A 12,697-nucleotide genomic window follows, 5' to 3' on the forward strand; every position below is an offset into this window, starting at 1 on the left:
TTTCTATTATCCTTTTCATTCACTGATATCTGATTTACTCTGTTTATTATAAATTAATAGATTATGAAGCCAGAAGGGACCACTGTGATTATCTAGTCTGACCTCTTGCACTACTAGGTTTGGCAGAATTTGGCTTATTTTTTTTAAATAATCTTGACAGATAATATTGATGTGTGTAAGCATTCCCCCTCCTCTCCCCACCCCCATTTGTATAGAGTTAATTTTCACAGTTGTGGGAAATTACTGATTTGGGGGGGAGTGTCACACAATAGGTATATAATGACGATATATTTGAGATTCAAAAAGTTAAAGATTTATAAGATGGCTGTTTTAGCAGAGCTGTAAGTATGTTTTATGCAGTATTCATTGCATGTTTTATATGCATTCAGATGGGACTGTAATAAATTCACAAATAGCATTTTCTTACTTTGCCTATCTATACATTTCAATTATCATCAATGGAAATATTTTTTCGTAGGTTTTTGTGTGCACGGTGAAATCAGTGTTTACCGATACAATTCTAATCTTTCCAAGCCTATGTATAACACAGGCCATAGAACTTCCCTGAATTAATTCCTGTTGAGCTAGAACATATCTAAATCTAATGTTGATTTTAAAAATTGCCAGTGATGGAGAATCCACCATAACCCTTTGTTAAAATTGCTTACGAGGGGCAGCAAATGGGGTTTTATAACATCTAGCCTGAATTTCATCCTCTTCTACAAACCAAACTGAAAAAATGAGTTTAACAGTGAGGGTAATCAATGTTGCACCTTATTTCCAGTCTGAATTTCTCTAGATTCAGCTTCCAGCCATTCAGTCTTATTAGTCCTGTGTCTGCTAGACTGAAGAGCCTACTATCAAATTTTTGTTCCCATTGTAGGTACTTCGAAACTGTGATCCAGTCACCTCTTAACCTTCTTTATGTTAAGGACCTCAATCTGTTTAATTTGAGTCTGTCACTACAAGGCATGTTTTCTAATCCTTTAGTCATTCTCTTGGCTCTTCTCTGAACTCTCTCCAATGTACCAACAACCTTCTTGAATTGTGAGCACCAGAACTGGACACAGTATTGGTTGCATCAGTGCCAAATTGATTGATTGGCAATCCCTCAATTCGAGGATGATCTCTACCATGGATTTACATATGGGTCCTGAGATGACTCAGGAGTCCGGTCCTAGAACTGCAAATCCACCCACAGTAGGTACAGACATTTTGTGGCAGGCCAGCGGACTGCTGGGAGAAAGTTATTTCTTTTTCCTTCCTCCTCTCTCTATGTTCAGCTTCGAGGACAAGGCACTTCTTCTCAAAGTGGGCCACTGCCTGATGGAGGATATGGCACCTTTGGGGTGGGTTGGTGGCTGCTTTTCCCAGCTTGCGATGGTCACATCAGTTTTCTTAAGATACGCTTTGTGTGTCTTTGTAGCATTTCCTCTGACCACCACGTGCTTCTCTGCCAAATACAGAGGTAATATAATCTTCCTACTCCTGCCTATTCCCCCATTTATACATCCAAGGATCACATTTGGCCACAGCATTGCACTAGGAGCTCATATTCGGCTGATTATGACCCACCCCCAGAGTCCTACACCTTGTAAATATGTCCCACATTCTTTGTTTCTAGATGTATAGCTTTACACTTGGCCATATCAAATGCATTACATGCAGCTTACCAAGGGACCCAGATTGCTCCACATTATTGATGTGTCGTCTCCATTATATATCACTCCCCCAATCTTTGAGTCATCTGCAAACTTTATCACTGATTTTATTTTTTCTTCCAAATCATTGATAATAATGTTAAATAGCATAGGGCCAAGTACTGATTGCTGCAGGACTTCACTAGAAACACACTAGCTGAATGATGATTCCCTGTTTACAATTACAGTTTGAGATTCATCATTTAGCCAGTTTTTAATCCACATAATGTGTGCCATCATTTTAATTTTGCATCATTCTGGTGTTTTAATCAAAGTATCATGCAGTACCAAATCAATTGCCTTACAGAAGTCTAAGTACATTATTCATTTCTATTATCTGTAACACACACACACACACACACACACTCTGATTTAGACACACACACACACACACACACTCTGATTTAGACTTTATTCTACAGCACCTCACAAATGTGATCAAATCATGATCACTTGTACCTAAGCTACCATTAATTTTTAGGTCAGTGATCAGTTCCTCTTAATGTGTTAAGAGGAGGGTTAATATAGAATTTTCCTGTGTTGGAATGTAATTAAAGAAACCAATAATTATCACACTGCCCTCATAAAACCATAACAAGTAGAAATGGAAAATGCTGATGTAACTTGGCCGCTGCAAGTTTGTTCCTTCCTAGATTATGTACTCTAGTTATAAATGACTCAAGCAATCAGACTCCTATCACTTCCCTTGGACTGTTGTACAGTTAGGAAATTGTCATGTGTAATATTTAGAAATTCCAAGGATGTTATCGTAACAGCATTCTAATTATCGAAGAGCCAAATTGAGGTGAGGTTGTTTAGTTTCTGTTATATAGGAGGTCAGGCTAGATAATGACAAAGGTCCATTGTCGCCTTAAAATCTATTAAAATTGCTTGGGGGGCAGCAAATGGGTTTTTATAACATCCAGCGTGAATTTTATCCTTTTCTACAAACCAAACTGAAAAATGCATTTTTACAGTGTTTTCCAGTGGAGTAATTGTTAGCACTTGTAGTGATCCTGTATATCACCAATGGAGGCTATTAAAGGTATACGGGGTTTTTTTGCGTTACCAGAACTGATTGGTTTTTTAATACATTTAAGTAATTTTTTTTACTTCAGTTTTGTACTGCACTAATAGGAATCAATGTTTCCCAACATTTCTCAGTAATCAGCTAATGTTAAATCATTTTTAGAACTTGTATCTGTTTAATTCTTTCTACGTTATGGTGACTTAAAAAAAATCAAAGTGTTATTGCAGTTCAGTATAGAATTATAAATCAGACAAAAAATTGTTTGTTGTAGAAAGTAGAATAAGAAACATAAAGTGATTCCAACAACAGGTGCAGAAATGTCTTTGATAATAAAAGTAAAGCTTAAGGAATATCATCTTAAACAGATTAATGAAGTGAAGGCAGTGTGATAAGTGAAAGTGAGCATAAAATAGTGAAGATCCCAGGGGCATTTCTGCAAAACAGAGGCTTCAGGTCTTTTCTTTGAAACACATAATACATTTTTGGAGAAGAATGTTATGAATGGTAAAAAGTCAATTGATTTTTCAGTAGATTTGTAATTAGGTTGACCAGATAGCAAATGTGAAAAAGCGGGACAGGGGTGGGGGGTAATAGGTGCCCATGTAAGAAAAAGCTCCAAAAATCAGGACTGTCTGAATAAAATCAGGACATCTGGTCACCCTACTTGTAACAGTCTTTAAAGAAGTTTGTATTTGGATTTGTTGATTTCAATAAGATCTGTTAGATAGCAGAAAAGTCTGAGCAATGTGGTAGGATTCCCATTGCCTGAGTCATTTATAACTAGACTACATAAAGTAGTGGGGGAACAAACTTGCACCTGCAAGGGGATTGCTAAGAGGACATTGGCCTTTTCCATTTCTAATTTTTGTTTTTGTGAGTGTTGGCAGATAATTATTGGTTACTTTAATTGCATTCCATGAGATTTTGGTATTAAAGGAACAAACAAAAAATCTTGTAACAAATTTAGAGTGAAGTCAAGTGTATTAAGGCAGCAAAGACAAACATTAGTACTAGTATTAGGGGGGAGCCATGTTAGTCTGTATCCACAAAAACAACAAAGAGTCCGGTGGCACCTTAAAGACTAACAGATTTATTTGGGCATAAGCTTTCACGGGTAAAAAACCCACTTCTGATTTTTTACCCATGAAAGCTTATGCCCAAATAAATCTGTTAGTCTTTAAGGTGCCACCGGACTCCTCATTGTTTTTATTAGTACTAGTGTTTAAATCTTCCCTATGAAGAAAACAACTATGGTTATTTATTTTCCATAGTTTGAAGAACTGGCTTGTTACAGCTTTCATTTTAGGTAATTAATGCCTGGGGTCAATGTGATTTTTTTTCCCACGCTAATTATGTGCTCTTACTTTTCTCAGAACACTGGTCTATTGTCAGTCAATAAATCATAGTATTCTTTTCCTGTTAGCAAAAATAAACTAATTAAATTTGAGGGGTTATCTGAAATGATTAAATCCCTTGGACTGAATGTTATGCAGTATACTTGTATAACCTCCATCAATCACCATAGTATGTAAGTGCTGATAATGTTTGATGTTTAATTTAATGAATGGCATGACAATGTAATGAGATTAATGTTTTTTTGAACTGCTTGATTTGTTTTCTTTAAGATTAGCAGAACTATTTTCTTAAGGGGTCCCTGCAAAAAATTGTAATCCTGGGAAACACTGTCTGGTTGAAAAGCTGCTTGGATTACACCTGTGATCTTTGGCTCTGTTTTTTTGACTACCAGCTGGATCACTTTAATAGATGGCCCCAGGTTACTTTTGTTTGTTGATTTCTAACAAATGGCATCCCCACTTATTATTGACCTTTTTTCAACTACTAGAGTTCACTTCTAGTTCTCTGCTAAGGTGGAAACTGAAATATAGGGTGGGTTCTGCCACTATATGGCTGCTCAGGGCAGTTAGGGGGTGAATCATAATAGGTCATGATATGTGGAAAAAGAAGCTTGAGCAGGTCCACTAATTTTGCCATATGCAAGTGGGCAGCCAAAGACAGTGGAGCATTAGCACAAAAGGGGAAGTAAACTGCTGCTTATCTATGCCAGTTGTTCCCGCTACTGCACCCCTGTAGCAAGGAGAAAATGAGAATCACAGTTCCAACCTTCCTCTGCTCCTGTGATGGCACTACTCTGTTCTGCCCCCTTACTTAGGGCAGATTGTGATGTTGTTTTCTAGAATTAGATAGCAGCACCATTATTGGTGTATTTGGGAAATGCCAGCTGTCTCTCAGTGTAAAAAACTGGAAATTGTTACTCTAAACATGTATTACGTATAATGAGGAATAGGAATTATATTAATTGTTGACCTTCTAGACCAAAAAGTATTGACCTATTACATACTAAATTAATGTGACACACGTTTTCCCCGTTAGTGGGTTTGAGAGGCCAGTATGAAATACTATTTCCAAACTCTGTTAAATACCACAACTCTCTGAGCATCCATAAAACTAGTTTCTTGGTTTAGACAATGATTATTTTTTAGCGCAGTGCAGGGCATTTTAGACTCAGAATTGAATGTCATTGACAATAACAGAGCTGTTGTGCTACATTCAAGCCATCTTGGTATTTTTGAAACAGGTGTTGCTAAGGTGAAGTGGGTTAAAGTTGCCTAGAAGATCATCGTATACTAATAAACATATTATATAACAAGTGTTGTTGAAGATAAGTCCAAAATGGAGTCAAAGAAATGATGAGAGTTAAGCTCGTTTTGACTAACATGTGGTGGTAAAATGACCTTCAAGGACTTTGTGGGCAGAGTTTCCTTTAATGAAGGACTAGTTATTCCATAAAATAAGAGGAAGTGCCAATTATTTATATAGGCACTATCCAATTATCTGATTGGCATATCCAATGGGATAAGCTTCCCACCACTTATGAATATTTTCTCTCCTGGGAGCAACTGGTAACTCGGGTCCTCATTCAAGGCCCATCTGAAGTTAGTGGGAAGACTCCAATTGACTTCAGGGGGCGTTGGATCAGACCCATAATAATAATCCTTATCACAATCGATCAACATCAAGTTGCCTTAATCTATTCTGCCTCCTACAGCCTGGTTAGAGGGAAATCAGAGCAATCCAGCCAGATGTTTTCTGGAGCCAAGGAAGTGAAGCTGGGTTCATAAATGGTTAAACAAGTCATATGCTATGGTCTTCCAGCAACAAAACTACAAACTAGAAACAGAAGCTGCATTTTCATGTATTGTTCTAGTTATTTTTCTTCTCTCCTTTGTATGGATTTATCTTGTTTAGTCTCAAAAATAAACTGGATCAGATTAGACTGCAACAACAGAACCTGAGAGATAAGAGCTATCCCCTGAAATTGACTTCCCCCCATATAAATAATAAATTAAATAAATAATATAAAACATATGTAAATATATACTATATCTACTTATATAAAATATATAATTATATACAAGTATATTAATACATAATTCTATTATAAATATTATATAATTTATAGTTATTTTGATTATATTATCAATAATATATGCTTATAGTATATAAATAAATATAAAATAAAAATAAATAATTGGCATTTCCTCTTATTTTGTGGAATAAAAACTCTAGAAGGTTTTCTGAGAAACATGACTACAGCCTTTAGAAAGGATTGATTGTATTTGCAATTTTTTATCAACAATTATTTAAAGAATATATACAAGAAGAAGCATAGTAAAGGTTTGATGCATCCATATAGGTCAAATAATGTCTCTTACAGTCCCCGTGATCTGCCTGGTTCTTATCCTGGAAATCCTTCAGTAAGGCTCTAACAGTTCCTTCAGCCTCCATTGTCTACTGTTTCAATCCAAATACCTCCTGCTCCAGCTTTGCTACTTTCTCGCTCACTGTCACGTCCCTGCTTTTGCAGTGCCACTATCTGTGCGGCCTGAATCAAGCTGGTGGTGCGGAGGATATTTGATGCTGCCTTTAGGCTGGATTTATTTATTGCCTTTAACTCATCTATCTCTTTATTTACCACCATCACTACCCATCAGCTTACAGAGCTGCAGGACCTCCCCGGAGCCGGTAAAGCTTCCAGGCTTCCAAAAACCAATACCATTCTCCTGTACAAATAGTCAAGCTGTTTTCCAAAATCATTTTCAACTGTGTTTTTTCCCCAGATTTTCCCTTTCCTTCTGTACAAATACAAAATAAGCCTTGAAAAATTGTTGGCACCCGCCACAGTCTTCTGAAAACATGAATGTGCTACTGGCCACAAAAAGATTGGGGACCACTGTTCTAGACACTTACTGCCAGGATGAAACATAAACCCCTTAGATAATATATTATTTGACCTATATGGATGCATAAAACCTTTACTTTGCTTTTTCTTGCATATCATTCTTTAAATAATTGTTGATAAAAAAAATTGCAAATACATTCAGTCCTTTCTAAAGGCCGCAATCATGTTTCTCAGAATTAGATTAAAGTGGCATTGAACATAATCTGTCTAATAGAGGACAGCCTCTTGGTTGAAAGATAGCATTAAGCAGAATGCAAAAGTTTATCTCTCGGTTGAAATAACAAGCAAGTGGTAAATTTTCAAAGCTTATAAAGGGATTTAGCCACAAGATTCCTATTGGGGTTAATTAGTGTATACCCACTAAATCCCTTTTCAGCTTCAGCATTGCAAATTTAACTCCATATGTACTAGTTTAGCCCAGAGGTGAAGTTTAATCCAAAAACTGTGGTTTTAATTTTACAAACCAGCGGTCACTGTGTTTTCTGTCTGGATTTAGATGCTGATTTTCAAAAAGTTAGGGATGTAAGGTTGCCTTCATAATTGTGTATATAATTTGTGCATACAATTACTATGATTTTTTGTGCATTCAAAGGGCAAGGTAAAACAACCGTGTGTGTGTGTGTGTGTGTGTACGCATGCACTCATGCACACCATCAGTTTCATGTCTGTTGCAAATAGACACACAATCACACACATACTTTTACAGACACACAATGTGTATGTCTGACTTTTTCCAACGCTGACCCTTCTTATCTACATTTTTAGTTTTGATGATACTTTCAACGGAAGTGTTAAGGCTCTGAGTGAACATCCGAAAAAGCTCAACCTAACCATGTTCTAACCAGCATTTTTGTTGGTAGATTTAGCAGAGGAATCAAGAATTGAATGGATATGGAAGGTGAACTGGACTCTCCCATCAAAAATAATCCTTCCAGCTCACGGTTTATCTGAGATAGGCAAAGAGCAGGGAAAACTGTTTGTGAAAAAAATCACTATTTGATCTGTCTATGTTGATACTGTTTGTTTGCTTTTTCATGAACATTGGTGCAGACACGTTCTGTTTGCGCAAATGTTGGATATCCATGCCCCTATGAGTGTACTTGCATGCAAAAAAGCTCAATTGCACTGGAAGTGCTACCTCAGCCATTTCTGTATATAGTGGTTTTGTATATTTGAGAGTGAGAATGTCAGGCATGGAAGGATTGGTAGAATGAGAAAGTGAATGACTTTCAAGCAGCTGACGGTAGGTCTACACTTAGAATGCTGCAGATATGCCGCTGTAGAGCTTTCAGTGAAGATACCACCTGTGCTGACGGGAGGGCTTCTTCGATGGCGTAGACAATCCACATCCCCATTTGCTCCAATCCCTCAGATAGAGACAAGCACCTACAAGATCTCTATCAAGCATTCTTAAAACTACAATACCCACCTGCTGAAGTGAAGAAACAGATTGACAGAGCCAGACCAGTACCCAGAAGTCACCTCCTACAAGACAGGCCCAACAAAGAAAATAACAGAACACCACTAGCTGTCACCTTCAGCCCCCAACTAAAACCTCTCCAGCGCATCATCAGAGATCTACAACCTATCCTGAAAGATGATCCTTTACTCTCACAGATCTTGGGAGACAGACCTGTCCTCGCTTACAGACAACCCCCCAATCTAAAGCAAATACTCACCAGCAACCACACATCACTGAACAAAACCACTGACCCAGGAACCTATCCTTGTAACAAACCCCGATGCCAACTCTGTCTACATATCTATTCAAGTGACATCATCATAGGACCTAATCACATCAGCCATACCATCAGGGGTTCGTTCACCTGCACATCTACCAATGTGATATATGCCATCATGTGCCAGCAATGCCCCTCTGCCATGTACATTGGCCAAACCAGACAGTCTCTACGCAAAAGAATTAATGGACACAAATCTGACATCAGGAATCATAATACTCAAAAACCAGTGGGAGAACACTTTAACCTGTCTGGTCATTCAGTGACAGACCTGCGGGTGGCTATATTACAACAGAAAAACTTCAAAAACAGACTCCAACGAGAGACTGCTGAGCTGGAATTGATATGCAAACTAAACACAATCAACAAAGGATTGAATAAGGACTGGGAATGGCTGAGCCATTACAAACATTGAATCTATCTCCCCTTGTAAGTATTCTCACACTTCTTATCAAACTGTCTGTACTGGGCTATCTTGATTATCACTTCAAAAGTTTTTTTTCTCTTACTTAATTGGTCTCTCAGAATTGGTAAGACAACTCCCACCTGTTTATGCTCTCTGTATGTGTGTATATTTATATATCTCCTCAATATTTATTCCACTCTGTATGCATCCGAAGAAGTGGGCTGTAGTCCACGAAAGCTTATGCTCTAATAAATTTGTTAGTCTCTAAGGTGCCACAGTATTCCTGTTCTTTTTGCGGATACAGACTAACACGGCTGCTACTCTGAAACCTATATAAAAATTGTTAGAGGCCTCAGTTGAAAGAAGCATTTAAGTATGTTTATTATGTGTGACTTCAGTGGGACTTGTGTTTTAAATTATGCACGTGATTAAGTGTGGAATAGGTCAGGGCCAGTGTGAGATATTTCTGACTTACTTCATACAGAACGTTGGATATTTATAGTTACCAAATATGACAATATTTGTTTGTTTTGTTTTAAAGACTGTTTCACTGAATCTGTTTGCACCTTGATGTGCACATGTTACACCCTCTGGCTTTGAAGTGAGTTATGCACATCCATAATGGAAAGATTAGGGGCCTATATCCACCTTTAATTTCTGAACAATCCCAGAACTTTCCGGATTCTGCAAATAAAGTGAATCCACTGAAGGCCCCTATTAAGAATGGTATTTGTGTGATTACAGCTTGAAATAATTGACAGGATTCAAATAGATGAGCTTACTGATGTCAATGGTCAGGGCAGGGATAAGAGCACACACTGTAAACTAGGCTTCTGTACATGTTTGAAGAGGCTACCTTAGCACCACACCAGACTTCTGCTTTAAAATGCATTACAGCAGCTGAAACTATGCTAAATAATTCATCATAGGGGAATAATTCATGTCTGAGTTTGAAAAGGGGCAGAGAAGCATTTCTGATAACTTCCCTCATTTTACAACGGGCAGTGACATTTGCCAAACTCTCGGATTAGATTTCCAAAGCAAAAAACAAACATCATTATGGAAAAGTTGCATAGAACAGAATAGGGATGAAACCAAGAGGGTTCTAAAGAAACTTATCTAAAAAAATTGAATTTAATAGTGTTGCCATAGGCCTTATTTAACCATCCTATAGAATTGTATAAACAGAATTATAGTTGTCCATTAAATACTATAAGATGACACAAATACCAATAGAAAGTTTATCATTTTCTGTTAAATTCTCTTGGCATTTTTCAACAATGATCAACCCTCCTTCAATCTACCATTGCCACCATCAAACCTACTTTAATTTCTTCCTTTGGATTTTCCCATTGCATCCTATCTTCTCTATGTCCATCTTTGTAAGCCATGTTGCGTAACTTCATGGATAAGTGAAATGGGAGGGCTCTGATATTCCATGAAAAAAATAATTAGAATTTGTGTGAAATATTAGGAAACAAATATTTAAAGTTTGTTTATATGTGCAATGGTTATATTGGGAAAAACTCATCAGTTTCCCAAAGCTTATGGGTTATTATGTGTTATTAATAGATTTCTATTTAAATTTATTTTCTTGAAACCTGCTAAAGAATCTGTGCAAAGTTGACACCTCTTTATCTAAAATACAACACGTATACCTGACCCCATAGTAGCATATTCTGTTTTGACCCCTTCAACAGACCTATATAAGGGAGGATAAAAATCACAGTGGTACAATATTATTGCCCTTTTGGCCCAAGGGGTTAGCAATCCTGTTTGTTTACACAACATTGTGTTTTCCTGAATACAGTAGAAACAAATTACAGTAGATAGTTTCCTTGCTCACAATTTCCAAGTCTGTCTCTCCTCTCAGTTATGATCCAAGGAACTTTGTCTCTCTGCTCCCTCTGAAGGCCATGCTCATCCTTGCATCTTCTGCTGACTGCTCACTTTTGCCTCTCTGGCTCTCTGCCTCTCACAGCTATACAATTTGTCAACCAATTCCCTAAACCAGATTTTGCAATCAGGAAACTCTTCAATGCACCTAGTTTAGCAGGCATTGCCATCCAGTGCTTTGCCTTCGGCAGCAGTTTCTGTTGTTTCCAGCTACTTCACTACATAAAGGGTCTTAATTGCTCTTTTCATTTAGCATACCTGTGGGCGAAGTAATATCTTTTATTGGACCAATTTTTGTTGGTGTGATAGACAGGCTTTTGAGCTACTCAGAGCTTTTCTACCGGTTTGGGAAACGCACTCAAAGTGAGACACTACTCTGAGTAGCACTCTTCCCAGACCTGAAGAAAAGCTCTGTGTAAAGCTTGAAAGCTGACATCGCGCTGTCCACACCGGTGCCTAGGTCAGTGTAACTTATATCACTCAGAGGAGTGGCAAATTCACACCCCTGAATGACTTAACTTATACCGACATAAGTAGTAGTGTAGCCATAGTCTAAGGCTACGTCTACACTATGGGGGGGGGATAGATTTCAGATACGCAAATTCAGCTACGGGAATAGCGTAGCTGAATTCGACGTATCTGATCCGACTTACCCCACTGTGAGGATGGCAGCAAATCGACCGCCATGGCTCCCCCGTCAATGGCGCTTACTCCTACCTGGGCTGGTGGAGTATGCGCATCGATTCGGGGATCGATTATCGCGTCCCAATGAAACGCGATATATCGATCCCCGAGTGATTGATTTCTACCCGCTGATCCGGGCGGGTAGTGAAGACCAGCCCTAAGAGTGTCACAGCTAAATACAAGATCAAACAGATAGTTTAGCATAAGTTGTTAGTACATATTCTAAAGGACCATTCAAGGTGAAATGGCCAGTTTGTTGCCATAGGACAAAAAGGGGGTTAGAGGATTACCAATTGTTGGAATAAGCTATAAATCCACAAACAAGGGATCCTAGGCAGACCCATAGTATCTGGCCACAGCACTCTTACTGAAGGAATATCAGGACTCGGAGAAAACATCCTCAAACTGCTCACCATACAAAGGGCCATCTTCCTCCAGTGCACAACCGACTTCTTCCACAAACTCCATAACATGGATGTCACTTCCCTATACGCCAACATGCCTCACAATGATGGCATAGTTGCCTGCCTCAAATATTTACAAGAAAATGGATGACCTCAGATATCCACCCCAAAGACATCACCCAACTCATCCATTTTATCCTCACCCATAACAATTTTACATTCAACAACAAACATCTTGCCCAAACCATGGGAATAGCCATGACTATTAGGATGGCTCCCCAATATGCCAACCTCTTCATAGGCCAACTTGAAGATGGGGTATTGTCAAACAGCTACAACTCATACTCAATGGGGACTCCATCCTGAAAGAAATCTTTCCTGAACGCCCTCCTCTGGCCTTCAAGAAACACCCCCAATCTCATCATCAGAAGCAAGCTTCCCACAAACCAGGACACACCAACTCAAAGTGACACATGACCCTGCCACATCAACAGATGCAAAACCTGCAGACATATCTCCACTACTACCATGATCAACACCCCCTACTACTAACCTTTCAAGATCCATGGGTCCTATA

General features: G+C 38.3%; 1 protein-coding gene across 2 annotated transcripts in view; it reads left to right on the forward strand.

The window, feature by feature from the left end:
• Positions 1 to 12,697, forward strand: part of ADAMTS12 (ADAM metallopeptidase with thrombospondin type 1 motif 12) — a 284,930-nt gene that overhangs the window by 217,008 nt on the left and 55,225 nt on the right. The gene's annotated exons all lie outside the window — the stretch shown is intronic.

Source organism: Malaclemys terrapin, chromosome 6 (assembly GCF_027887155.1).
Source record: "Malaclemys terrapin pileata isolate rMalTer1 chromosome 6, rMalTer1.hap1, whole genome shotgun sequence".
In the NCBI taxonomy this organism is placed as follows: domain Eukaryota; kingdom Metazoa; phylum Chordata; order Testudines; family Emydidae; genus Malaclemys; species Malaclemys terrapin.